This window comes from Parambassis ranga, chromosome 13, assembly GCF_900634625.1.
Source record: "Parambassis ranga chromosome 13, fParRan2.1, whole genome shotgun sequence".
Lineage (NCBI taxonomy): Eukaryota > Metazoa > Chordata > Actinopteri > Ambassidae > Parambassis > Parambassis ranga.
The window spans coordinates 19,432-46,707 of NC_041033.1; the positions used below are offsets into that span (position 1 = coordinate 19,432).

The 27,276-nt window shown below is 49.1% G+C and overlaps 8 non-coding genes across 8 annotated transcripts; all 8 read right to left on the bottom strand.

Moving 5' to 3' along the window:
- Positions 1-5,361: 5,361 nt before the first annotated feature.
- On the bottom strand, positions 5,362-5,480 carry LOC114445564 (5S ribosomal RNA). The gene has a single exon (XR_003671673.1). It is a non-coding gene; the product is annotated as a 5S ribosomal RNA (ribosomal RNA).
- Positions 5,481-14,905: 9,425 nt separating this feature from the next.
- LOC114445565 (5S ribosomal RNA) lies at positions 14,906-15,024 on the bottom strand. The gene has a single exon (XR_003671674.1). It is a non-coding gene; the product is annotated as a 5S ribosomal RNA (ribosomal RNA).
- A 643-nt stretch (positions 15,025-15,667) lies between these two features.
- Positions 15,668-15,786, bottom strand: LOC114445566 (5S ribosomal RNA). Its single transcript, XR_003671675.1, has one exon. It is a non-coding gene; the product is annotated as a 5S ribosomal RNA (ribosomal RNA).
- Positions 15,787-17,751: 1,965 nt separating this feature from the next.
- LOC114445567 (5S ribosomal RNA) lies at positions 17,752-17,870 on the bottom strand. Its single transcript, XR_003671676.1, has one exon. It is a non-coding gene; the product is annotated as a 5S ribosomal RNA (ribosomal RNA).
- A 1,966-nt stretch (positions 17,871-19,836) lies between these two features.
- LOC114445568 (5S ribosomal RNA) lies at positions 19,837-19,955 on the bottom strand. Its single transcript, XR_003671677.1, has one exon. It is a non-coding gene; the product is annotated as a 5S ribosomal RNA (ribosomal RNA).
- A 1,966-nt stretch (positions 19,956-21,921) lies between these two features.
- LOC114445573 (5S ribosomal RNA) lies at positions 21,922-22,040 on the bottom strand. The gene has a single exon (XR_003671681.1). It is a non-coding gene; the product is annotated as a 5S ribosomal RNA (ribosomal RNA).
- A 1,966-nt stretch (positions 22,041-24,006) lies between these two features.
- LOC114445577 (5S ribosomal RNA) lies at positions 24,007-24,125 on the bottom strand. The gene has a single exon (XR_003671685.1). It is a non-coding gene; the product is annotated as a 5S ribosomal RNA (ribosomal RNA).
- A 1,966-nt stretch (positions 24,126-26,091) lies between these two features.
- Positions 26,092-26,210, bottom strand: LOC114445569 (5S ribosomal RNA). The gene has a single exon (XR_003671678.1). It is a non-coding gene; the product is annotated as a 5S ribosomal RNA (ribosomal RNA).
- Between the last annotated feature and the right edge of the window lie 1,066 nt (positions 26,211-27,276).

Consider the following 27,276-nt stretch of genomic DNA (forward strand, 5'->3'; position numbering starts at 1 on the left):
ATTTTATAATCCGTGTTCAACAAACTAATCGGCCTATAATTCTCTAACCTATCCTTATCTCCCTTCTTTTTATACACCAGTGTGATTACCCCCTTCGCAAACCCCTCTGTGACCTCCTGTTTTTGTTCAATGTATTTGAAAACTTGTCCCAGGATGGGAGCAAGGCAACGGCCGAACACTTGATAGAATTCGGCCGTCAACCCGTCCCACCCTGGGCTTTTCCTTTGGTTTAGCGATGTTATTGCGTCTATGATTTGCTGCGTAGTGAGGTCGGAGTCGCAGAGATCCCTATCCGTTTTATCTAATTTTTTTTCCAGGTATTCCATATGTTTTTCCGTTTCTTCTAAGTTCGTTCCTTCACTTTTATATAGTTTGCCATAAAAAGCTTGCGCTGTTTTTAAAATCCCCTCTAAATGTACTTCCTGCCCTCCCTCACTGTTTATTAACGAATAAATGCATGCCCTCCCCTGCTTTTGTTTTTCTAACCCCAGGAAATAACTCGTTGATTTTTCTCCTTCCACTAGATACCGTGCTTTTGCTCTGATTGCCGCTGCTTTGCACTTTTGAATAGTTATGTTGTGAAGTTTCCCTTGCGCCGCTGCTAAAATCCCCGTCCCCCTCCCTGGATCTTTCCCGATTTTTTCCGTTTCTATTTTAATAATTTCGATTAATTCTCTTTCCTCTTCGTTTTCCTCCCATTTTTTCCTCTTACATTCCCTAATGCACATTTTCTTAATTTTATTTTTGACTCCCTCCCACCATGCTAATAAATTTTCTACTCCCTCCATTTCGTTTTTAACACCCTCTAAATAATTATGCATTTTATTTTTAAAATTATCCCTCTCCAATATTTCGTTGTTTAAAACCCATAACCCCCCGTTTCTGAGTCTGCCTGCCCTCCCCAGAGTTACCCGGAGAAGGGAGTGGTCGCTCCATCCGTTTGGCGTGTACCCGACGGCGTCCACGTCCGTGACCACTCCAGGAGACACCAGAGCCAGATCAATACGAGTTTGTTTTAGTTTTCCCTTTACTAGCTGTCTCCTGGAGTAGTCACGGACTCCCGGGTTGAGGATTCTCCAGATGTCTATTAAATTATTTTTAGCCATTATATCATATAATTCGTTTCTACTTATATCGTTGCGTATATTTCCATGCACTATATCACTATTTGTTAATATTGTATTAAAATCTCCTATTACTATACTATACTCTGTTATCCATTTTACTAATTTATTTTTATAAAAATCCTTTCTCTCCATTTCATTATTACTACTATATATATTAATAATACGAACTACTTTTTTATTTAATTTCAGGTCAATCACCACCAGCCGGCCCTCGTCGCCGGCATGTACGCAGGTCACATTGTGAGGGAGGCCCGGTCTTACCAGGACCGCCGTGCCTGCTGTTAGCTGGGGTCCAGGGGCAAAAAAGAAACCCCCTCCCCATGTTTTTCTTGCATGCTCTTCTTTTTGTTGATTCCACCTTACTTCTTGCAAGCACAGTATGTCCGTTTGAATGGTTTGAAGAATCCCGGTTATTTTCTCTATTGCTCTTGCCCCTGCTATGTTTAATGATGTGATATTAAGCATTGCAAGAAGTAAGGTGGAATCTTCCCCTTATTATCATCTTTTTTTGAAATCTTTTTCCTTTTGTGTTTGCCCCGTTTTATTTCTTGCGCTTTTCCTTCTCTGCAATTTTTTCCCCGCTTCTCTTTCCAGGTCAGAGTCAGAGGTAAGATCTTTCCGACCCAGAAAAGCAGAGACAGGGGCAGCCTCCCTTTCTCTGGCTTTTTCAGCCAGCAGGAAGGCGCTGGAGCGACAGGTGGGTTCGACAGACATTGGAGAGGCTTCTATCTGGGAGCCGGTGTCGACGTCTGCGTCATCCAGACTCGAGCCGAGCACCAGCTCCTGCCGTCTCCGCGACAGCCTCCGGGCAGGGAACTTCGCCCCCCCATCCACAGCTGCCGCCGCACTGATCTCTGCACTACCTGGCTCAGGCGTGCACATTATTTCATTTTCCTCGAGATCCAAGGCAGAACCCTTTTTTTGAGCTCCCCTCGCCCTCTCCGGAGCAGAGCCCGCCCTCAGAGCTCCCTCCCTCACAGGGAGTGCCTCTGTCTCTCCACCTGCCTCGCTCACAGCTGGCTCTTCTGTCAGGGCCATTGGCTCCGCCCCAGTCTCCGCTTCCTGGTCCTCGTCCTCCTCTGTGTTAGACTCATCATTCCTTTCATCCATTTCATTTTCTTCCTCGCTTCCCTCCACACATATACACCTTTCCATCCTGTTATAACATACCCTGCATTTTTCAATCTTTTTTGTACATTCCCTCGCATAATGCCCCTGGACCCCACACTTATTGCACAGGAATTCCGGGCAGTCCCTCACAATGTGACCCGGCTGGATACAAATCCGGCAGACTCGGACCTGCCGGTCATGTATTACTCGAAAAAACTCAGCTCCCCCTGCCGTATTAAATTTGGCTGAATATGGCAAAGACTGCACATCCTCGTTAAACCTAACTTTCACGAACCGAGTCCCATCAGCCACCCTTGTCCCCGGCCACATACGGCGCTTTATGGGGGACACCGCCGATACACGCCACGTCTCCAACTTCTCCAGGATCTCCTCGTCAGAAATATACACAGGCAGACCCAGAAACGACACCACCAGTTCATTATTATTTATCTCCTTTCCCTCCACCACTGTGTTTCCTATTTTAAAGCCATCAACCAATTTTGATTTTCCTGCATGACTTCCCATCGTGATTTCGTACTTGTCTTTCCCCGTGCTTCTACATGCACATATATTTCCACACATCAGTCTCACCACTCTGATCAATTCTATTGGCGAGACTATTTCTTCCCCTTTTAGTTCTACTTGTACGGTTAGATCCTTTTCATAGCTAATTATTTTATCCTTCTCTCCCTCTCTCTGCGACTCCGACCCCGTGGCTTTGTGGCTGTCTGCCCCCCTCCCGGCCATTTCTCCCTCTCTTCCATTCATTCTTTCGTTCACCTGTCTTGTGTCTTTTTCAGTACCTACCTGCTCATTCGTTTTTTCCTTCTCTTTCTGTCCGTTTTCCGTTCGGTTTGCCATTCTTCCAGTCCTGTTTTCGTTAACCATGCTGTCCATCCTGCTTTGTCGGGTGATTTTCCTCCCGTCCAAAGCGATGCAAAAATAAAAACGTTTTTAAACACAAAACTACTCCCCAACAGTCAGTTTGACTGCGGGGAGCGAGAAAAACAAATGTCCTTTAACGAAAAAAGTTCAAACAAGAACGAAAAAAACCAAAATAAAGCACAAGAAAATTAATAAGGTTTCCCTCCAAAACTGCGCTCCGCTCCGCCTGCGACCTCCTCCTCTGGGCGTTTCTAGAGTAGTGTGGCCGTGAGCTGCTTTCGCCTCAGCTATGATGTGCTTTTATGCATGTCATGCTGGCGTAGTCGTGCTGTGACTCTGACATGTCGTTGTTTTGCTGTGATGAGCAGATGTAGAGACGCTCTCTGTCAGCTTTGCCCTGCGAGCTGCCTTCCAACAATGCCCACACTCTCCTGCTCACCCACTAACCCCACCGCCACAACCTGTTCACCCACCCTTAATCACCCCTCCCCGGGCTAAACCAAGCAAAACGCGCCGGGGAAATCCTCGTGCCCCTGGTACCGTAAAGGCCCCGGCGCGTCATCGTGTTGCAGTGAAGAGCAGATGTTTAAAGAAAAAAGGAAAGAAAAAAAACGCTCTCTGTCAGCTTTGCTTCTCTTCTTGCACGTGTGTGTGTGTCCAATAAACATCTGTTGTAGCCTTTGTAGCCAATAAACAACCTTTGTAGCTTTTGTAGCCTGTCTTCTGTAGTTTTTGTCACCTGCTTTGGTATCAGCTATGGTGTATTTTATGCACGTCTTGCTTTCTTTGTCCATCAAAGAGCAAAAAGCGGAAGGTGCATGTGCCCAGGTAATTGTGGTAACCGCGCCTAGCTGTTTGTTAGCCGCGGTTGCCGTGGTTACCAGACGTCAGAATTCTCAGATCGAAGGCAGGAAGGAACATAAAGTCCTCAATTATGGTGGATTTTATGCACGTGTCGCTTTCTTTGTCCATCAAAGACCAAAAAACGGAAGGTGCATGTGCCCAGGTAATTGTGGTAACCGCGCCTAACTGTTTGCTAGCCGCGGTTGCCGTGGTTACCAGACGTCAGAATTCTCAGATCAAAGGCAGGAAGGAACATAAAGTCCTCAATTGTCCAAAGACAGAAAAGCTCACAGCACCCGGTGCTCCCAGGCGCTCTCCCATCCAAGTACTAACCAACCAGGCCCGACTCTGCTTAGCTTCCGAGATCGGGCGCTTCTGGAGTAGTGTGGCCGTGAGCTGCTTTCTCGTCAGCTGCGGCGTGTCTTGACGCGTGTCATGCTTGCGTAGTCACGCTGTGACTCTGACATGTGGTTGTGTTGCTGTGATGAGCAGATGTAGAGACGCTCTCTGTCAGCTCTGCCCTGCGCGCTGCCGTCCAACAATGCCCACGCTCTCCTGCTCACCCACGCATCCTCCCGCTGACCTTACCGCCACCTTGCGCACCGCTACAACCTGTTCACCCACTCTTAATCACCCCTCCCCGGGCTAAACCAAGCAAACCGCGCCGGGGAAATCCTCGTGCCCCTGGTACCGTAAAGGCGTTGCGCTGCAGTGCTGAGCAGATGTTTAGTGGGCACACACACGTGCAAGAAAAGAAGCAACGCTGACAGAGAGCGTCTTTCCTTTTTGTAAACATCTGTTGTAGCCTTTGTAGCCAATAAATAACTTTTGTAGCCTGTCTTCTGTAGTTTTTGTCACCTGCTTTGGTGTCAGTCATGGTGTACTTTATGCATGTCTTGCTTTCTTTGTCCATCAAAGACCAAAAACTGAAGGTGCATGTGCCCAGGTAATGGTGGTAACCGCGCCTAACTGTTTGTTAGGCGCGGTTACCATGGTTACCAAACGTCAGAATTCTGGGATCAAAGGCAGGAAGGCACATAAAGTCCTCAATTGTCCAAAGATAGAAAAGCTCACAGCACCTGGTGCTCCCAGGCGCTCTCCCATCCAAGTACTTTTTGTAAACATCTGTTGTAGCCTTTGTAGCCAATAAATAACTTTTGTAGCCTGTCTTCTGTAGTTTTTGTCACCTGCTTTGGTGTCAGTCATGGTGTATTTTATGCATGTCTTGCCTTCGTTGTCCATCAAAGACCAAAAACTGAAGGTGCATGTGCCCAGGTAATGGTGGTAACCGCGCCTAACTGTTTGTTAGCCGCGGTTACCATGGTTACCAAACGTCAGAATTCTGGGATCAAAGGCAGGAAGGCACATAAAGTCCTCAATTGTCCAAAGATAGAAAAGCTCACAGCACCTGGTATTCCCAGGCGGTCTCCCATCCAAGTACTAACCAGGCCCGACTCTGCTTAGCTTCCGAGATCAGACGAGATCGGGCGTTTCTAGAGTAGTGTGGCCGTGAGCTGCTTTCGCCTCAGCTATGATGTGCTTTTATGCATGTCATGCTGGCGTAGTCGTGCTGTGACTCTGACATGTCGTTGTTTTGCTGTGATGAGCAGATGTAGAGACGCTCTCTGTCAGCTTTGCCCTGCGAGCTGCCTTCCAACAATGCCCACACTCTCCTGCTCACCCCCTAACCCCACCGCCACAACCTGTTCACCCACCCTTAATCACCCCTCCCCGGGCTAAACCAAGCAAAACGCGCCGGGGAAATCCTCGTGCCCCTGGTACCGTAAAGGCCCCGGCGCGTCATTGTGTTGCAGTGATGAGCAGATGTTTAAAGAAAAATGGAAAGAAAAAAAACGCTCTCTGTCAGCTTTGCTTCTTTTCTTGCACGTGTGTGTGTGTCCAATAAACATCTGTTGTAGCCTTTGTAGCCAATAAACAACCTTTGTAGCTTTTGTAGCCTGTCTTCTGTAGTTTTTGTCACCTGCTTTGGTATCAGCTATGGTGTATTTTATGCACGTCTTGCTTTCTTTGTCCATCAAAGAGCAAAAAGCGGAAGGTGCATGTGCCCAGGTAATTGTGGTAACCGCGCCTAGCTGTTTGTTAGCCGCGGTTGCCGTGGTTACCAGACGTCAGAATTCTCAGATCGAAGGCAGGAAGGAACATAAAGTCCTCAATTATGGTGGATTTTATGCACGTCTCGCTTTCTTTGTCCATCAAAGACCAAAAAACGGAAGGTGCATGTGCCCAGGTAATTGTGGTAACCGCGCCTAACTGTTTGCTAGCCGCGGTTGCCGTGGTTACCAGACGTCAGAATTCTCAGATCAAAGGCAGGAAGGAACATAAAGTCCTCAATTGTCCAAAGACAGAAAAGCTCACAGCACCCGGTGCTCCCAGGCGCTCTCCCATCCAAGTACTAACCAACCAGGCCCGACTCTGCTTAGCTTCCGAGATCGGGCGCTTCTGGAGTAGTGTGGCCGTGAGCTGCTTTCTCGTCAGCTGCGGCGTGTCTTGACGCGTGTCATGCTTGCGTAGTCACGCTGTGACTCTGACATGTGGTTGTGTTGCTGTGATGAGCAGATGTAGAGACGCTCTCTGTCAGCTCTGCCCTGCGCGCTGCCGTCCAACAATGCCCACGCTCTCCTGCTCACCCACGCATCCTCCCGCTGACCTTACCGCCACCTTGCGCACCGCTACAACCTGTTCACCCACTCTTAATCACCCCTCCCCGGGCTAAACCAAGCAAACCGCGCCGGGGAAATCCTCGTGCCCCTGGTACCGTAAAGGCGTTGCGCTGCAGTGCTGAGCAGATGTTTAGTGGGCACACACACGTGCAAGAAAAGAAGCAACGCTGACAGAGAGCGTCTTTCCTTTTTGTAAACATCTGTTGTAGCCTTTGTAGCCAATAAATAACTTTTGTAGCCTGTCTTCTGTAGTTTTTGTCACCTGCTTTGGTATCAGTTATGGTGTACTTTATGCATGTCTTGCTTCGTTGTCCATCAAAGACCAAAAACTGAAGGTGCATGTGCCCAGGTAATGGTGGTAACCGCGCCTAACTGTTTGTTAGCCGCGGTTACCATGGTTACCAAACGTCAGAATTCTGGGATCAAAGGCAGGAAGGCACATAAAGTCCTCAATTGTCCAAAGATAGAAAAGCTCACAGCACCTGGTATTCCCAGGCGGTCTCCCATCCAAGTACTAACCAGGCCCGACTCTGCTTAGCTTCCGAGATCAGACGAGATCGGGCGTTTCTTTTTTTATCTTTTATTATCAAAATGTTCATTAAAATATATACATAAAAAATCAACACATCACAAATCACAATAGACACAAAATTATTTCTCTTCTAACTTCTAACTCTTCTTTAACCACAACAACAACAACAAACATATTTTCCTAAAAATTAAAATACACCCTACCACCCTCTTCATAAAACAAACTATGCCCATCTAACAGTGCATCTCTCTTTTTCCCCTTTAGCCCCTTCACCATCGTGCTTATGTACATCTGGAAGTTGTGAGTGAAAAACCCTTTTAGTTGCAACCCAGTGTTTCCCTTCCTGCGTGCATTTCTTATGGTGTATATGGTGTGTTTTGCAAAGAGTCCGGCTGTGTTTCTTATTTTTTGTCCCTTGTTATTGACGTTGTCTCCAAACAGTGTGAATAGCTTCCAGTCTTCCTCTGTTCTCCACTTCCCGTGTGCCCTCTCCTCCAGAGTTCGTCTGAGCCAGCCCAGGAAGTTGTTGATGGCGGGGCAGTCGAGGAAAAGGTGTTCCAATGTCTCCGCGGCTGCCCCGCATGTGGCGCAGCCCCTCTCCAACGCCCCGTCAATTTGGTGGAGCACGACACCGGGATGTAGTCTTCGGTGCCGTGCTCTGAAGTCCGTCGTCAGGACGTTTCCCGGGGCCGCGCCACTCCTGAGCGTGGCCCAGATCCTGTCCCCTCGCAGGGCGGGGAAGACCTCCCTCCATGCTCGGTCAGCTGCCGGTGGTCTTCTTCTCCTTTTGATGAACGTCTCATACAGCTGCCGAGTTGTTGTTTCCTGTAAGTCCTCCCCGCCCTGCACAGAGGAGAAGGCACACGTTTCGCCAGCCTCGGCTGGCTGTCTCCTGTTCCCCAGCGCCCTTATCCAGCGCCGGGGAACAGCAGCAGCCAGCTTATCAAACACATCAATGATAACGTTTTTGTTGAATCTTACTTTCCTCTCCCTCAAGCTGGCCAGGGTCCCCGCAGCTTCAAAGCCACCGGTTGGGTCGACAACATCCCCGAGCCGGACTACTCCAGCTCGTTCCAGGGCCGCGCAAACCACCTCTTTCCCTCCCCAGGTAACTTCTGGGTTGTTAAAGAGGGGCTGCGCGATCGCCTGTAGGATGCCGTCGACCCTGGCCTCCAGCAGAGGTCTCACCTCGGCCCACGCCGTCATGATCTCCTCCGCCAGAGGGTCCATTCCCGCTCTACTCTTTGGCAGCCTCCTCTGGCAGAGTGCCCAGATCCCCAGGGGCGGCCCGAGACCCAGATCCTGTGTTATTGCTTGTTTCCATGCTGCATTATTGTTTCTGTCTATTAGTTTTTTGACCAATTTTATTCGTAGTGCTTTTTTTCTTGCGTTGATTGAAACGAGTCTCAGACCGCCCCTTTCCTCGGGCTGGATCATGACGTCGTGGGCCACCTGATTCATAGTGGACCTCCACAGGAAGCCACCGATGGCTCTGTTGATGTTGGATTCCTGCTGCGGGGACAGGGGACAGACAGCCAGTGTGTGATTTAGTGTTGACATGATAAGTGAGTTGATTACTGTTATTTTCCCTCTTATTCCCAATTGCCTTTGTTTCCATAAGTTTATGATTTTTTTGATTTTTTCTGTTAAAACGTTCCAGTTTTTTTCGTTCGCCTTCCCCTCATCCCTCCCGCACCACACCCCTAGCACCTTCAGTTCCCCTTCTGCCTCTTTAAACCCCCACGTGTTGTCCGTGCTCTGTGCATCTCCACACCTCATGATCTGTGATTTATTTAGATTCATTTTTGCACCCGATGCTTTACAATAGTTCCTAATAGTGCCCACCACCTCACTAACGCTATCCCTATCCTTAACTGTGATATTTGTGTCGTCCGCGTACTGCACAATTTTGCAGCACGCGGACTCACCTACGCTAATCCCTCTAATATTTACATTGCGAGCGACCGCTGCCGCCAGGGGCTCCGTCACCAGAGTGAAGAGCATGGCAGACAGCGGACAGCCCTGTCGGATAGACCTGCTCAGCGGAAACGCACCGGTGCATGTGCCATTTATCTTGACACAGCTCGTGGCTCCTTTGTACAGAATCTTTATCCAATTGATGTACCGCTCTCCGAAACCCATTCTTTCCATGACTCGCCACAGAAAGGAGTGTTCCACGCGGTCAAACGCCTTCTCAAAATCCACACTAATTACAAACCCAGTTGTTGTGCACATGTGCTTGATCAGGCATCTGACGGCCAGGATCGAGTCCGCAATGTCTCTACCTGGCACGCCATATGCCTGAGTGTCCCCCACCACCTCTTCTATCACTAATCTAAGTCTATTCGCTAACACCCGTGCTACTATTTTATAATCCGTGTTCAACAAACTAATCGGCCTATAATTCTCTAACCTATCCTTATCTCCCTTCTTTTTATACACCAGTGTGATTACCCCCTTCGCAAACCCCCCCTGTGACCTCCTGTTTTTGTTCAATGTATTTGAAAACTTGTCCCAGGATGGGAGCAAGGCAACGGCCGAACACTTGATAGAATTCGGCCGTCAACCCGTCCCACCCTGGGCTTTTCCTTTGGTTTAGCGATGTTATTGCGTCTATGATTTGCTGCGTAGTGAGGTCGGAGTCGCAGAGATCCCTATCCGTTTTATCTAATTTTTTTTCCAGGTATTCCATATGTTTTTCCGTTTCTTCTAAGTTCGTTCCTTCACTTTTATATAGTTTGCCATAAAAAGCTTGCGCTGTTTTTAAAATCCCCTCTAAATGTACTTCCTGCCCTCCCTCACTGTTTATTAACGAATAAATGCATGCCCTCCCCTGCTTTTGTTTTTCTAACCCCAGGAAATAACTCGTTGATTTTTCTCCTTCCACTAGATACCGTGCTTTTGCTCTGATTGCCGCTGCTTTGCACTTTTGAATAGTTATGTTGTGAAGTTTCCCTTGCGCCGCTGCTAAAATCCCCGTCCCCCTCCCTGGATCTTTCCCGATTTTTTCCGTTTCTATTTTAATAATTTCGATTAATTCTCTTTCCTCTTCGTTTTCCTCCCATTTTTTCCTCTTACATTCCCTAATGCACATTTTCTTAATTTTATTTTTGACTCCCTCCCACCATGCTAATAAATTTTCTACTCCCTCCATTTCGTTTTTAACACCCTCTAAATAATTATGCATTTTATTTTTAAAATTATCCCTCTCCAATATTTCGTTGTTTAAAACCCATAACCCCCCGTTTCTGAGTCTGCCTGCCCTCCCCAGAGTTACCCGGAGAAGGGAGTGGTCGCTCCATCCGTTTGGCGTGTACCCGACGGCGTCCACGTCCGTGACCACTCCAGGAGACACCAGAGCCAGATCAATACGAGTTTGTTTTAGTTTTCCCTTTACTAGCTGTCTCCTGGAGTAGTCACGGACTCCCGGGTTGAGGATTCTCCAGATGTCTATTAAATTATTTTTAGCCATTATATCATATAATTCGTTTCTACTTATATCGTTGCGTATATTTCCATGCACTATATCACTATTTGTTAATATTGTATTAAAATCTCCTATTACTATACTATACTCTGTTATCCATTTTACTAATTTATTTTTATAAAAATCCTTTCTCTCCATTTCATTATTACTACTATATATATTAATAATACGAACTACTTTTTTATTTAATTTCAGGTCAATCACCACCAGCCGGCCCTCGTCGCCGGCATGTACGCAGGTCACATTGTGAGGGAGGCCCGGTCTTACCAGGACCGCCGTGCCTGCTGTTAGCTGGGGTCCAGGGGCAAAAAAGAAACCCCCTCCCCATGTTTTTCTTGCATGCTCTTCTTTTTGTTGATTCCACCTTACTTCTTGCAAGCACAGTATGTCCGTTTGAATGGTTTGAAGAATCCCGGTTATTTTCTCTATTGCTCTTGCCCCTGCTATGTTTAATGATGTGATATTAAGCATTGCAAGAAGTAAGGTGGAATCTTCCCCTTATTATCATCTTTTTTTGAAATCTTTTTCCTTTTGTGTTTGCCCCGTTTTATTTCTTGCGCTTTTCCTTCTCTGCAATTTTTTCCCCGCTTCTCTTTCCAGGTCAGAGTCAGAGGTAAGATCTTTCCGACCCAGAAAAGCAGAGACAGGGGCAGCCTCCCTTTCTCTGGCTTTTTCAGCCAGCAGGAAGGCACTGGAGCGACAGGTGGGTTCGACAGACATTGGAGAGGCTTCTATCTGGGAGCCGGTGTCGACGTCTGCGTCATCCAGACTCGAGCCGAGCACCAGCTCCTGCCGTCTCCGCGACAGCCTCCGGGCAGGGAACTTCGCCCCCCCATCCACAGCTGCCGCCGCACTGATCTCTGCACTACCTGGCTCAGGCGTGCACATTATTTCATTTTCCTCGAGATCCAAGGCAGAACCCTTTTTTTGAGCTCCCCTCGCCCTCTCCGGAGCAGAGCCCGCCCTCAGAGCTCCCTCCCTCACAGGGAGTGCCTCTGTCTCTCCACCTGCCTCGCTCACAGCTGGCTCTTCTGTCAGGGCCATTGGCTCCGCCCCAGTCTCCGCTTCCTGGTCCTCGTCCTCCTCTGTGTTAGACTCATCATTCCTTTCATCCATTTCATTTTCTTCCTCGCTTCCCTCCACACATATACACCTTTCCATCCTGTTATAACATACCCTGCATTTTTCAATCTTTTTTGTACATTCCCTCGCATAATGCCCCTGGACCCCACACTTATTGCACAGGAATTCCGGGCAGTCCCTCACAATGTGACCCGGCTGGATACAAATCCGGCAGACTCGGACCTGCCGGTCATGTATTACTCGAAAAAACTCAGCTCCCCCTGCCGTATTAAATTTGGCTGAATATGGCAAAGACTGCACATCCTCGTTAAACCTAACTTTCACGAACCGAGTCCCATCAGCCACCCTTGTCCCCGGCCACATACGGCGCTTTATGGGGGACACCGCCGATACACGCCACGTCTCCAACTTCTCCAGGATCTCCTCGTCAGAAATATACACAGGCAGACCCAGAAACGACACCACCAGTTCATTATTATTTATCTCCTTTCCCTCCACCACTGTGTTTCCTATTTTAAAGCCATCAACCAATTTTGATTTTCCTGCATGACTTCCCATCGTGATTTCGTACTTGTCTTTCCCCGTGCTTCTACATGCACATATATTTCCACACATCAGTCTCACCACTCTGATCAATTCTATTGGCGAGACTATTTCTTCCCCTTTTAGTTCTACTTGTACGGTTAGATCCTTTTCATAGCTAATTATTTTATCCTTCTCTCCCTCTCTCTGCGACTCCGACCCCGTGGCTTTGTGGCTGTCTGCCCCCCTCCCGGCCATTTCTCCCTCTCTTCCATTCATTCTTTCGTTCACCTGTCTTGTGTCTTTTTCAGTACCTACCTGCTCATTCGTTTTTTCCTTCTCTTTCTGTCCGTTTTCCGTTCGGTTTGCCATTCTTCCAGTCCTGTTTTCGTTAACCATGCTGTCCATCCTGCTTTGTCGGGTGATTTTCCTCCCGTCCAAAGCGATGCAAAAATAAAAACGTTTTTAAACACAAAACTACTCCCCAACAGTCAGTTTGACTGCGGGGAGCGAGAAAAACAAATGTCCTTTAACGAAAAAAGTTCAAACAAGAACGAAAAAAACCAAAATAAAGCACAAGAAAATTAATAAGGTTTCCCTCCAAAACTGCGCTCCGCTCCGCCTGCGACCTCCTCCTCTGGGCGTTTCTAGAGTAGTGTGGCCGTGAGCTGCTTTCGCCTCAGCTATGATGTGCTTTTATGCATGTCATGCTGGCGTAGTCGTGCTGTGACTCTGACATGTCGTTGTTTTGCTGTGATGAGCAGATGTAGAGACGCTCTCTGTCAGCTTTGCCCTGCGAGCTGCCTTCCAACAATGCCCACACTCTCCTGCTCACCCACTAACCCCACCGCCACAACCTGTTCACCCACCCTTAATCACCCCTCCCCGGGCTAAACCAAGCAAAACGCGCCGGGGAAATCCTCGTGCCCCTGGTACCGTAAAGGCCCCGGCGCGTCATCGTGTTGCAGTGAAGAGCAGATGTTTAAAGAAAAAAGGAAAGAAAAAAAACGCTCTCTGTCAGCTTTGCTTCTTTTCTTGCACGTGTGTGTGTGTCCAATAAACATCTGTTGTAGCCTTTGTAGCCAATAAACAACCTTTGTAGCTTTTGTAGCCTGTCTTCTGTAGTTTTTGTCACCTGCTTTGGTATCAGCTATGGTGTATTTTATGCACGTCTTGCTTTCTTTGTCCATCAAAGAGCAAAAAGCGGAAGGTGCATGTGCCCAGGTAATTGTGGTAACCGCGCCTAGCTGTTTGTTAGCCGCGGTTACCGTGGTTACCAGACGTCAGAATTCTCAGATCGAAGGCAGGAAGGAACATAAAGTCCTCAATTATGGTGGATTTTATGCACGTCTCGCTTTCTTTGTCCATCAAAGACCAAAAAACGGAAGGTGCATGTGCCCAGGTAATTGTGGTAACCGCGCCTAACTGTTTGCTAGCCGCGGTTGCCGTGGTTACCAGACGTCAGAATTCTCAGATCAAAGGCAGGAAGGAACATAAAGTCCTCAATTGTCCAAAGACAGAAAAGCTCACAGCACCCGGTGCTCCCAGGCGCTCTCCCATCCAAGTACTAACCAACCAGGCCCGACTCTGCTTAGCTTCCGAGATCGGGCGCTTCTGGAGTAGTGTGGCCGTGAGCTGCTTTCTCGTCAGCTGCGGCGTGTCTTGACGCGTGTCATGCTTGCGTAGTCACGCTGTGACTCTGACATGTGGTTGTGTTGCTGTGATGAGCAGATGCAGAGACGCTCTCTGTCAGCTCTGCCCTGCGCGCTGCCGTCCAACAATGCCCACGCTCTCCTGCTCACCCACGCATCCTCCCGCTGACCTTACCGCCACCTTGCGCACCGCTACAACCTGTTCACCCACTCTTAATCACCCCTCCCCGGGCTAAACCAAGCAAACCGCGCCGGGGAAATCCTCGTGCCCCTGGTACCGTAAAGGCGTTGCGCTGCAGTGCTGAGCAGATGTTTAGTGGGCACACACACGTGCAAGAAAAGAAGCAACGCTGACAGAGAGCGTCTTTCCTTTTTGTAAACATCTGTTGTAGCCTTTGTAGCCAATAAATAACTTTTGTAGCCTGTCTTCTGTAGTTTTTGTCACCTGCTTTGGTATCAGTTATGGTGTACTTTATGCATGTCTTGCTTTCTTTGTCCATCAAAGACCAAAAACTGAAGGTGCATGTGCCCAGGTAATGGTGGTAACCGCGCCTAACTGTTTGTTAGGCGCGGTTACCATGGTTACCAAACGTCAGAATTCTGGGATCAAAGGCAGGAAGGCACATAAAGTCCTCAATTGTCCAAAGACAGAAAAGCTCACAGCACCTGGTGCTCCCAGGCGCTCTCCCATCCAAGTACTTTTTGTAAACATCTGTTGTAGCCTTTGTAGCCAATAAATAACTTTTGTAGCCTGTCTTCTGTAGTTTTTGTCACCTGCTTTGGTGTCAGTCATGGTGTATTTTATGCATGTCTTGCCTTCGTTGTCCATCAAAGACCAAAAACTGAAGGTGCATGTGCCCAGGTAATGGTGGTAACCGCGCCTAACTGTTTGTTAGCCGCGGTTACCATGGTTACCAAACGTCAGAATTCTGGGATCAAAGGCAGGAAGGCACATAAAGTCCTCAATTGTCCAAAGATAGAAAAGCTCACAGCACCTGGTATTCCCAGGCGGTCTCCCATCCAAGTACTAACCAGGCCCGACTCTGCTTAGCTTCCGAGATCAGACGAGATCGGGCGTTTCTAGAGTAGTGTGGCCGTGAGCTGCTTTCGCCTCAGCTATGATGTGCTTTTATGCATGTCATGCTGGCGTAGTCGTGCTGTGACTCTGACATGTCGTTGTTTTGCTGTGATGAGCAGATGTAGAGACGCTCTCTGTCAGCTTTGCCCTGCGAGCTGCCTTCCAACAATGCCCACACTCTCCTGCTCACCCACTAACCCCACCGCCACAACCTGTTCACCCACCCTTAATCACCCCTCCCCGGGCTAAACCAAGCAAAACGCGCCGGGGAAATCCTCGTGCCCCTGGTACCGTAAAGGCGTTGCGCTGCAGTGCTGAGCAGATGTTTAGTGGGCACACACACGTGCAAGAAAAGAAGCAACGCTGACAGAGAGCGTCTTTCCTTTTTGTAAACATCTGTTGTAGCCTTTGTAGCCAATAAATAACTTTTGTAGCCTGTCTTCTGTAGTTTTTGTCACCTGCTTTGGTGTCAGTCATGGTGTATTTTATGCATGTCTTGCCTTCGTTGTCCATCAAAGACCAAAAACTGAAGGTGCATGTGCCCAGGTAATGGTGGTAACCGCGCCTAACTGTTTGTTAGCCGCGGTTACCATGGTTACCAAACGTCAGAATTCTGGGATCAAAGGCAGGAAGGCACATAAAGTCCTCAATTGTCCAAAGATAGAAAAGCTCACAGCACCTGGTATTCCCAGGCGGTCTCCCATCCAAGTACTAACCAGGCCCGACTCTGCTTAGCTTCCGAGATCAGACGAGATCGGGCGTTTCTAGAGTAGTGTGGCCGTGAGCTGCTTTCGCCTCAGCTATGATGTGCTTTTATGCATGTCATGCTGGCGTAGTCGTGCTGTGACTCTGACATGTCGTTGTTTTGCTGTGATGAGCAGATGTAGAGACGCTCTCTGTCAGCTTTGCCCTGCGAGCTGCCTTCCAACAATGCCCACACTCTCCTGCTCACCCACTAACCCCACCGCCACAACCTGTTCACCCACCCTTAATCACCCCTCCCCGGGCTAAACCAAGCAAAACGCGCCGGGGAAATCCTCGTGCCCCTGGTACCGTAAAGGCCCCGGCGCGTCATCGTGTTGCAGTGAAGAGCAGATGTTTAAAGAAAAAAGGAAAGAAAAAAACGCTCTCTGTCAGCTTTGCTTCTCTTCTTGCACGTGTGTGTGTGTCCAATAAACATCTGTTGTAGCCTTTGTAGCCAATAAACAACCTTTGTAGCTTTTGTAGCCTGTCTTCTGTAGTTTTTGTCACCTGCTTTGGTATCAGCTATGGTGTATTTTATGCACGTCTTGCTTTCTTTGTCCATCAAAGAGCAAAAAGCGGAAGGTGCATGTGCCCAGGTAATTGTGGTAACCGCGCCTAGCTGTTTGTTAGCCGCGGTTGCCGTGGTTACCAGACGTCAGAATTCTCAGATCGAAGGCAGGAAGGAACATAAAGTCCTCAATTATGGTGTATTTTATGCACGTCTCGCTTTCTTTGTCCATCAAAGACCAAAAAACGGAAGGTGCATGTGCCCAGGTAATTGTGGTAACCGCGCCTAACTGTTTGCTAGCCGCGGTTGCCGTGGTTACCAGACGTCAGAATTCTCAGATCAAAGGCAGGAAGGAACATAAAGTCCTCAATTGTCCAAAGACAGAAAAGCTCACAGCACCCGGTGCTCCCAGGCGCTCTCCCATCCAAGTACTAACCAACCAGGCCCGACTCTGCTTAGCTTCCGAGATCGGGCGCTTCTGGAGTAGTGTGGCCGTGAGCTGCTTTCTCGTCAGCTGCGGCGTGTCTTGACGCGTGTCATGCTTGCGTAGTCACGCTGTGACTCTGACATGTGGTTGTGTTGCTGTGATGAGCAGATGCAGAGACGCTCTCTGTCAGCTCTGCCCTGCGCGCTGCCGTCCAACAATGCCCACGCTCTCCTGCTCACCCACGCATCCTCCCGCTGACCTTACCGCCACCTTGCGCACCGCTACAACCTGTTCACCCACTCTTAATCCCCCCTCCCCGGGCTAAACCAAGCAAACCGCGCCGGGAAAGTCCTCGTGCCCCTGGTGCCGTGAAGGCGCTGCGCTGCAGTGCTGAGCAGATGTTTAGTGGGCACACACACGTGCAAGAAAAGAAGCAACGCTGACAGAGAGCGTCTTTCCTTTTTGTAAACATCTGTTGTAGCCTTTGTAGCCAATAAATAACTTTTGTAGCCTGTCTTCTGTAGTTTTTGTCACCTGCTTTGGTATCAGTTATGGTGTACTTTATGCATGTCTTGCTTTCTTTGTCCATCAAAGACCAAAAACTGAAGGTGCATGTGCCCAGGTAATGGTGGTAACCGCGCCTAACTGTTTGTTAGCCGCGGTTACCATGGTTACCAAACGTCAGAATTCTGGGATCAAAGGCAGGAAGGCACATAAAGTCCTCAATTGTCCAAAGATAGAAAAGCTCACAGCACCTGGTGCTCCCAGGCGCTCTCCCATCCAAGTACTTTTTGTAAACATCTGTTGTAGCCTTTGTAGCCAATAAATAACTTTTGTAGCCTGTCTTCTGTAGTTTTTGTCACCTGCTTTGGTGTCAGTCATGGTGTATTTTATGCATGTCTTGCCTTCGTTGTCCATCAAAGACCAAAAACTGAAGGTGCATGTGCCCAGGTAATGGTGGTAACCGCGCCTAACTGTTTGTTAGCCGCGGTTACCATGGTTACCAAACGTCAGAATTCTGGGATCAAAGGCAGGAAGGCACATAAAGTCCTCAATTGTCCAAAGATAGAAAAGCTCACAGCACCTGGTATTCCCAGGCGGTCTCCCATCCAAGTACTAACCAGGCCCGACTCTGCTTAGCTTCCGAGATCAGACGAGATCGGGCGTTTCTAGAGTAGTGTGGCCGTGAGCTGCTTTCGCCTCAGCTATGATGTGCTTTTATGCATGTCATGCTGGCGTAGTCGTGCTGTGACTCTGACATGTCGTTGTTTTGCTGTGATGAGCAGATGTAGAGACGCTCTCTGTCAGCTTTGCCCTGCGAGCTGCCTTCCAACAATGCCCACACTCTCCTGCTCACCCACTAACCCCACCGCCACAACCTGTTCACCCACCCTTAATCACCCCTCCCCGGGCTAAACCAAGCAAAACGCGCCGGGGAAATCCTCGTGCCCCTGGTACCGTAAAGGCCCCGGCGCGTCATTGTGTTGCAGTGAAGAGCAGATGTTTAAAGAAAAAAGGAAAGAAAAAAAACGCTCTCTGTCAGCTTTGCTTCTTTTCTTGCACGTGTGTGTGTGTCCAATAAACATCTGTTGTAGCCTTTGTAGCCAATAAACAACCTTTGTAGCTTTTGTAGCCTGTCTTCTGTAGTTTTTGTCACCTGCTTTGGTATCAGCTATGGTGTATTTTATGCACGTCTTGCTTTCTTTGTCCATCAAAGAGCAAAAAGCGGAAGGTGCATGTGCCCAGGTAATTGTGGTAACCGCGCCTAGCTGTTTGTTAGCCGCGGTTACCGTGGTTACCAGACGTCAGAATTCTCAGATCGAAGGCAGGAAGGAACATAAAGTCCTCAATTATGGTGGATTTTATGCACGTCTCGCTTTCTTTGTCCATCAAAGACCAAAAAACGGAAGGTGCATGTGCCCAGGTAATTGTGGTAACCGCGCCTAACTGTTTGCTAGCCGCGGTTGCCGTGGTTACCAGACGTCAGAATTCTCAGATCAAAGGCAGGAAGGAACATAAAGTCCTCAATTGTCCAAAGACAGAAAAGCTCACAGCACCCGGTGCTCCCAGGCGCTCTCCCATCCAAGTACTAACCAACCAGGCCCGACTCTGCTTAGCTTCCGAGATCGGGCGCTTCTGGAGTAGTGTGGCCGTGAGCTGCTTTCTCGTCAGCTGCGGCGTGTCTTGACGCGTGTCATGCTTGCGTAGTCACGCTGTGACTCTGACATGTGGTTGTGTTGCTGTGATGAGCAGATGCAGAGACGCTCTCTGTCAGCTCTGCCCTGCGCGCTGCCGTCCAACAATGCCCACGCTCTCCTGCTCACCCACGCATCCTCCCGCTGACCTTACCGCCACCTTGCGCACCGCTACAACCTGTTCACCCACTCTTAATCACCCCTCCCCGGGCTAAACCAAGCAAACCGCGCCGGGGAAATCCTCGTGCCCCTGGTACCGTAAAGGCGTTGCGCTGCAGTGCTGAGCAGATGTTTAGTGGGCACACACACGTGCAAGAAAAGAAGCAACGCTGACAGAGAGCGTCTTTCCTTTTTGTAAACATCTGTTGTAGCCTTTGTAGCCAATAAATAACTTTTGTAGCCTGTCTTCTGTAGTTTTTGTCACCTGCTTTGGTATCAGTTATGGTGTACTTTATGCATGTCTTGCTTTCTTTGTCCATCAAAGACCAAAAACTGAAGGTGCATGTGCCCAGGTAATGGTGGTAACCGCGCCTAACTGTTTGTTAGGCGCGGTTACCATGGTTACCAAACGTCAGAATTCTGGGATCAAAGGCAGGAAGGCACATAAAGTCCTCAATTGTCCAAAGACAGAAAAGCTCACAGCACCTGGTGCTCCCAGGCGCTCTCCCATCCAAGTACTTTTTGTAAACATCTGTTGTAGCCTTTGTAGCCAATAAATAACTTTTGTAGCCTGTCTTCTGTAGTTTTTGTCACCTGCTTTGGTGTCAGTCATGGTGTATTTTATGCATGTCTTGCCTTCGTTGTCCATCAAAGACCAAAAACTGAAGGTGCATGTGCCCAGGTAATGGTGGTAACCGCGCCTAACTGTTTGTTAGCCGCGGTTACCATGGTTACCAAACGTCAGAATTCTGGGATCAAAGGCAGGAAGGCACATAAAGTCCTCAATTGTCCAAAGATAGAAAAGCTCACAGCACCTGGTATTCCCAGGCGGTCTCCCATCCAAGTACTAACCAGGCCCGACTCTGCTTAGCTTCCGAGATCAGACGAGATCGGGCGTTTCTAGAGTAGTGTGGCCGTGAGCTGCTTTCCCCTCAGCTATGATGTGCTTTCATGCATGTCATGCTGGCGTAGTCGTGCTGTGACTCTGACATGTCGTTGTTTTGCTGTGATGAGCAGATGTAGAGACGCTCTCTGTCAGCTTTGCCCTGCGAGCTGCCTTCCAACAATGCCCACACTCTCCTGCTCACCCACTAACCCCCCCGCCACAACCTGTTCACCCACCCTTAATCACCCCTCCCCGGGCTAAACCAAGCAAAACGCGCCGGGGAAATCCTCGTGCCCCTGGTACCGTAAAGGCCCCGGCGCGTCATCGTGTTGCAGTGAAGAGCAGATGTTTAAAGAAAAAAGGAAAGAAAAAAAACGCTCTCTGTCAGCTTTGCTTCTTTTCTTGCACGTGTGTGTGTGTCCAATAAACATCTGTTGTAGCCTTTGTAGCCAATAAACAACCTTTGTAGCTTTTGTAGCCTGTCTTCTGTAGTTTTTGTCACCTGCTTTGGTATCAGCTATGGTGTATTTTATGCACGTCTTGCTTTCTTTGTCCATCAAAGAGCAAAAAGCGGAAGGTGCATGTGCCCAGGTAATTGTGGTAACCGCGCCTAGCTGTTTGTTAGCCGCGGTTGCCGTGGTTACCAGACGTCAGAATTCTCAGATCGAAGGCAGGAAGGAACATAAAGTCCTCAATTATGGTGGATTTTATGCACGTCTCGCTTTCTTTGTCCATCAAAGACCAAAAAACGGAAGGTGCATGTGCCCAGGTAATTGTGGTAACCGCGCCTAACTGTTTGCTAGCCGCGGTTGCCGTGGTTACCAGACGTCAGAATTCTCAGATCAAAGGCAGGAAGGAACATAAAGTCCTCAATTGTCCAAAGACAGAAAAGCTCACAGCACCCGGTGCTCCCAGGCGCTCTCCCATCCAAGTACTAACCAACCAGGCCCGACTCTGCTTAGCTTCCGAGATCGGGCGCTTCTGGAGTAGTGTGGCCGTGAGCTGCTTTCTCGTCAGCTGCGGCGTGTCTTGACGCGTGTCATGCTTGCGTAGTCACGCTGTGACTCTGACATGTGGTTGTGTTGCTGTGATGAGCAGATGCAGAGACGCTCTCTGTCAGCTCTGCCCTGCGCGCTGCCGTCCAACAATGCCCACGCTCTCCTGCTCACCCACGCATCCTCCCGCTGACCTTACCGCCACCTTGCGCACCGCTACAACCTGTTCACCCACTCTTAATCCCCCCTCCCCGGGCTAAACCAAGCAAACCGCGCCGGGGAAATCCTCGTGCCCCTGGTACCGTAAAGGCGTTGCGCTGCAGTGCTGAGCAGATGTTTAGTGGGCACACACACGTGCAAGAAAAGAAGCAACGCTGACAGAGAGCGTCTTTCCTTTTTGTAAACATCTGTTGTAGCCTTTGTAGCCAATAAATAACTTTTGTAGCCTGTCTTCTGTAGTTTTTGTCACCTGCTTTGGTATCAGTTATGGTGTACTTTATGCATGTCTTGCTTTCTTTGTCCATCAAAGACCAAAAACTGAAGGTGCATGTGCCCAGGTAATGGTGGTAACCGCGCCTAACTGTTTGTTAGGCGCGGTTACCATGGTTACCAAACGTCAGAATTCTGGGATCAAAGGCAGGAAGGCACATAAAGTCCTCAATTGTCCAAAGACAGAAAAGCTCACAGCACCTGGTGCTCCCAGGCGCTCTCCCATCCAAGTACTTTTTGTAAACATCTGTTGTAGCCTTTGTAGCCAATAAATAACTTTTGTAGCCTGTCTTCTGTAGTTTTTGTCACCTGCTTTGGTGTCAGTCATGGTGTATTTTATGCATGTCTTGCCTTCGTTGTCCATCAAAGACCAAAAACTGAAGGTGCATGTGCCCAGGTAATGGTGGTAACCGCGGCTAACTGTTTGTTAGCCGCGGTTACCATGGTTACCAAACGTCAGAATTCTGGGATCAAAGGCAGGAAGGCACATAAAGTCCTCAATTGTCCAAAGATAGAAAAGCTCACAGCACCTGGTATTCCCAGGCGGTCTCCCATCCAAGTACTAACCAGGCCCGACTCTGCTTAGCTTCCGAGATCAGACGAGATCGGGCGTTTCTAGAGCAGTGTGGCCGTGAGCTGCTTTCGCCTCAGCTATGATGTGCTTTTATGCATGTCATGCTGGCGTAGTCGTGCTGTGACTCTGACATGTCGTTGTTTTGCTGTGATGAGCAGATGTAGAGACGCTCTCTGTCAGCTTTGCCCTGCGAGCTGCCTTCCAACAATGCCCACACTCTCCTGCTCACCCACTAACCCCACCGCCACAACCTGTTCACCCACCCTTAATCACCCCTCCCCGGGCTAAACCAAGCAAAACGCGCCGGGGAAATCCTCGTGCCCCTGGTACCGTAAAGGCCCCGGCGCGTCATCGTGTTGCAGTGAAGAGCAGATGTTTAAAGAAAAAAGGAAAGAAAAAAAACGCTCTCTGTCAGCTTTGCTTCTCTTCTTGCACGTGTGTGTGTGTCCAATAAACATCTGTTGTAGCCTTTGTAGCCAATAAACAACCTTTGTAGCTTTTGTAGCCTGTCTTCTGTAGTTTTTGTCACCTGCTTTGGTATCAGCTATGGTGTATTTTATGCACGTCTTGCTTTCTTTGTCCATCAAAGAGCAAAAAGCGGAAGGTGCATGTGCCCAGGTAATTGTGGTAACCGCGCCTAGCTGTTTGTTAGCCGCGGTTGCCGTGGTTACCAGACGTCAGAATTCTCAGATCGAAGGCAGGAAGGAACATAAAGTCCTCAATTATGGTGGATTTTATGCACGTCTCGCTTTCTTTGTCCATCAAAGACCAAAAAACGGAAGGTGCATGTGCCCAGGTAATTGTGGTAACCGCGCCTAACTGTTTGCTAGCCGCGGTTGCCGTGGTTACCAGACGTCAGAATTCTCAGATCAAAGGCAGGAAGGAACATAAAGTCCTCAATTGTCCAAAGACAGAAAAGCTCACAGCACCCGGTGCTCCCAGGCGCTCTCCCATCCAAGTACTAACCAACCAGGCCCGACTCTGCTTAGCTTCCGAGATCGGGCGCTTCTGGAGTAGTGTGGCCGTGAGCTGCTTTCTCGTCAGCTGCGGCGTGTCTTGACGCGTGTCATGCTTGCGTAGTCACGCTGTGACTCTGACATGTGGTTGTGTTGCTGTGATGAGCAGATGCAGAGACGCTCTCTGTCAGCTCTGCCCTGCGCGCTGCCGTCCAACAATGCCCACGCTCTCCTGCTCACCCACGCATCCTCCCGCTGACCTTACCGCCACCTTGCGCACCGCTACAACCTGTTCACCCACTCTTAATCCCCCCTCCCCGGGCTAAACCAAGCAAACCGCGCCGGGGAAATCCTCGTGCCCCTGGTACCGTAAAGGCGTTGCGCTGCAGTGCTGAGCAGATGTTTAGTGGGCACACACACGTGCAAGAAAAGAAGCAACGCTGACAGAGAGCGTCTTTCCTTTTTGTAAACATCTGTTGTAGCCTTTGTAGCCAATAAATAACTTTTGTAGCCTGTCTTCTGTAGTTTTTGTCACCTGCTTTGGTATCAGTTATGGTGTACTTTATGCATGTCTTGCTTTCTTTGTCCATCAAAGACCAAAAACTGAAGGTGCATGTGCCCAGGTAATGGTGGTAACCGCGCCTAACTGTTTGTTAGGCGCGGTTACCATGGTTACCAAACGTCAGAATTCTGGGATCAAAGGCAGGAAGGCACATAAAGTCCTCAATTGTCCAAAGACAGAAAAGCTCACAGCACCTGGTGCTCCCAGGCGCTCTCCCATCCAAGTACTTTTTGTAAACATCTGTTGTAGCCTTTGTAGCCAATAAATAACTTTTGTAGCCTGTCTTCTGTAGTTTTTGTCACCTGCTTTGGTGTCAGTCATGGTGTATTTTATGCATGTCTTGCCTTCGTTGTCCATCAAAGACCAAAAACTGAAGGTGCATGTGCCCAGGTAATGGTGGTAACCGCGCCTAACTGTTTGTTAGCCGCGGTTACCATGGTTACCAAACGTCAGAATTCTGGGATCAAAGGCAGGAAGGCACATAAAGTCCTCAATTGTCCAAAGATAGAAAAGCTCACAGCACCTGGTATTCCCAGGCGCTCTCCCATCCAAGTACTAACCAGGCCCGACTCTGCTTAGCTTCCGAGATCAGACGAGATCGGGCGTTTCTAGAGTAGTGTGGCCGTGAGCTGCTTTCGCCTCAGCTATGATGTGCTTTTATGCATGTCATGCTGGCGTAGTCGTGCTGTGACTCTGACATGTCGTTGTTTTGCTGTGATGAGCAGATGTAGAGACGCTCTCTGTCAGCTTTGCCCTGCGAGCTGCCTTCCAACAATGCCCACACTCTCCTGCTCACCCACTAACCCCACCGCCACAACCTGTTCACCCACCCTTAATCACCCCTCCCCGGGCTAAACCAAGCAAACCGTGCCGGGGAAATCCTCGTGCCCCTGGTACCGTAAAGGCCCCGGCGCGTCATCGTGTTGCAGTGAAGAGCAGATGTTTAAAGAAAAAAGGAAAGAAAAAAAACGCTCTCTGTCAGCTTTGCTTCTCTTCTTGCACGTGTGTGTGTGTCCAATAAACATCTGTTGTAGCCTTTGTAGCCAATAAACAACCTTTGTAGCTTTTGTAGCCTGTCTTCTGTAGTTTTTGTCACCTGCTTTGGTATCAGCTATGGTGTATTTTATGCACGTCTTGCTTTCTTTGTCCATCAAAGAGCAAAAAGCGGAAGGTGCATGTGCCCAGGTAATTGTGGTAACCGCGCCTAGCTGTTTGTTAGCCGCGGTTACCGTGGTTACCAGACGTCAGAATTCTCAGATCGAAGGCAGGAAGGAACATAAAGTCCTCAATTATGGTGGATTTTATGCACGTCTCGCTTTCTTTGTCCATCAAAGACCAAAAAACGGAAGGTGCATGTGCCCAGGTAATTGTGGTAACCGCGCCTAACTGTTTGCTAGCCGCGGTTGCCGTGGTTACCAGACGTCAGAATTCTCAGATCAAAGGCAGGAAGGAACATAAAGTCCTCAATTGTCCAAAGACAGAAAAGCTCACAGCACCCGGTGCTCCCAGGCGCTCTCCCATCCAAGTACTAACCAACCAGGCCCGACTCTGCTTAGCTTCCGAGATCGGGCGCTTCTGGAGTAGTGTGGCCGTGAGCTGCTTTCTCGTCAGCTGCGGCGTGTCTTGACGCGTGTCATGCTTGCGTAGTCACGCTGTGACTCTGACATGTGGTTGTGTTGCTGTGATGAGCAGATGCAGAGACGCTCTCTGTCAGCTCTGCCCTGCGCGCTGCCGTCCAACAATGCCCACGCTCTCCTGCTCACCCACGCATCCTCCCGCTGACCTTACCGCCACCTTGCGCACCGCTACAACCTGTTCACCCACTCTTAATCCCCCCTCCCCGGGCTAAACCAAGCAAACCGCGCCGGGGAAATCCTCGTGCCCCTGGTACCGTAAAGGCGTTGCGCTGCAGTGCTGAGCAGATGTTTAGTGGGCACACACACGTGCAAGAAAAGAAGCAACGCTGACAGAGAGCGTCTTTCCTTTTTGTAAACATCTGTTGTAGCCTTTGTAGCCAATAAATAACTTTTGTAGCCTGTCTTCTGTAGTTTTTGTCACCTGCTTTGGTATCAGTTATGGTGTACTTTATGCATGTCTTGCTTTCTTTGTCCATCAAAGACCAAAAACTGAAGGTGCATGTGCCCAGGTAATGGTGGTAACCGCGCCTAACTGTTTGTTAGGCGCGGTTACCATGGTTACCAAACGTCAGAATTCTGGGATCAAAGGCAGGAAGGCACATAAAGTCCTCAATTGTCCAAAGATAGAAAAGCTCACAGCACCTGGTGCTCCCAGGCGCTCTCCCATCCAAGTACTTTTTGTAAACATCTGTTGTAGCCTTTGTAGCCAATAAATAACTTTTGTAGCCTGTCTTCTGTAGTTTTTGTCACCTGCTTTGGTGTCAGTCATGGTGTATTTTATGCATGTCTTGCCTTCGTTGTCCATCAAAGACCAAAAACTGAAGGTGCATGTGCCCAGGTAATGGTGGTAACCGCGCCTAACTGTTTGTTAGCCGCGGTTACCATGGTTACCAAACGTCAGAATTCTGGGATCAAAGGCAGGAAGGCACATAAAGTCCTCAATTGTCCAAAGACAGAAAAGCTCACAGCACCTGGTATTCCCAGGCGGTCTCCCATCCAAGTACTAACCAGGCCCGACTCTGCTTAGCTTCCGAGATCAGACGAGATCGGGCGTTTCTAGAGTAGTGTGGCCGTGAGCTGCTTTCGCCTCAGCTATGATGTGCTTTTATGCATGTCATGCTGGCGTAGTCGTGCTGTGACTCTGACATGTCGTTGTTTTGCTGTGATGAGCAGATGTAGAGACGCTCTCTGTCAGCTTTGCCCTGCGAGCTGCCTTCCAACAATGCCCACACTCTCCTGCTCACCCACTAACCCCACCGCCACAACCTGTTCACCCACCCTTAATCACCCCTCCCCGGGCTAAACCAAGCAAAACGCGCCGGGGAAATCCTCGTGCCCCTGGTACCGTAAAGGCCCCGGCGCGTCATCGTGTTGCAGTGAAGAGCAGATGTTTAAAGAAAAATGGAAAGAAAAAAAACGCTCTCTGTCAGCTTTGCTTCTTTTCTTGCACGTGTGTGTGTGTCCAATAAACATCTGTTGTAGCCTTTGTAGCCAATAAACAACCTTTGTAGCTTTTGTAGCCTGTCTTCTGTAGTTTTTGTCACCTGCTTTGGTATCAGCTATGGTGTATTTTATGCACGTCTTGCTTTCTTTGTCCATCAAAGAGCAAAAAGCGGAAGGTGCATGTGCCCAGGTAATTGTGGTAACCGCGCCTAGCTGTTTGTTAGCCGCGGTTACCGTGGTTACCAGACGTCAGAATTCTCAGATCGAAGGCAGGAAGGAACATAAAGTCCTCAATTATGGTGGATTTTATGCACGTCTCGCTTTCTTTGTCCATCAAAGACCAAAAAGCGGAAGGTGCATGTGCCCAGGTAATTGTGGTAACCGCGCCTAACTGTTTGCTAGCCGCGGTTGCCGTGGTTACCAGACGTCAGAATTCTCAGATCAAAGGCAGGAAGGAACATAAAGTCCTCAATTGTCCAAAGACAGAAAAGCTCACAGCACCCGGTGCTCCCAGGCGCTCTCCCATCCAAGTACTAACCAACCAGGCCCGACTCTGCTTAGCTTCCGAGATCGGGCGCTTCTGGAGTAGTGTGGCCGTGAGCTGCTTTCTCGTCAGCTGCGGCGTGTCTTGACGCGTGTCATGCTTGCGTAGTCACACTGTGACTCTGACATGTGGTTGTGTTGCTGTGATGAGCAGATGC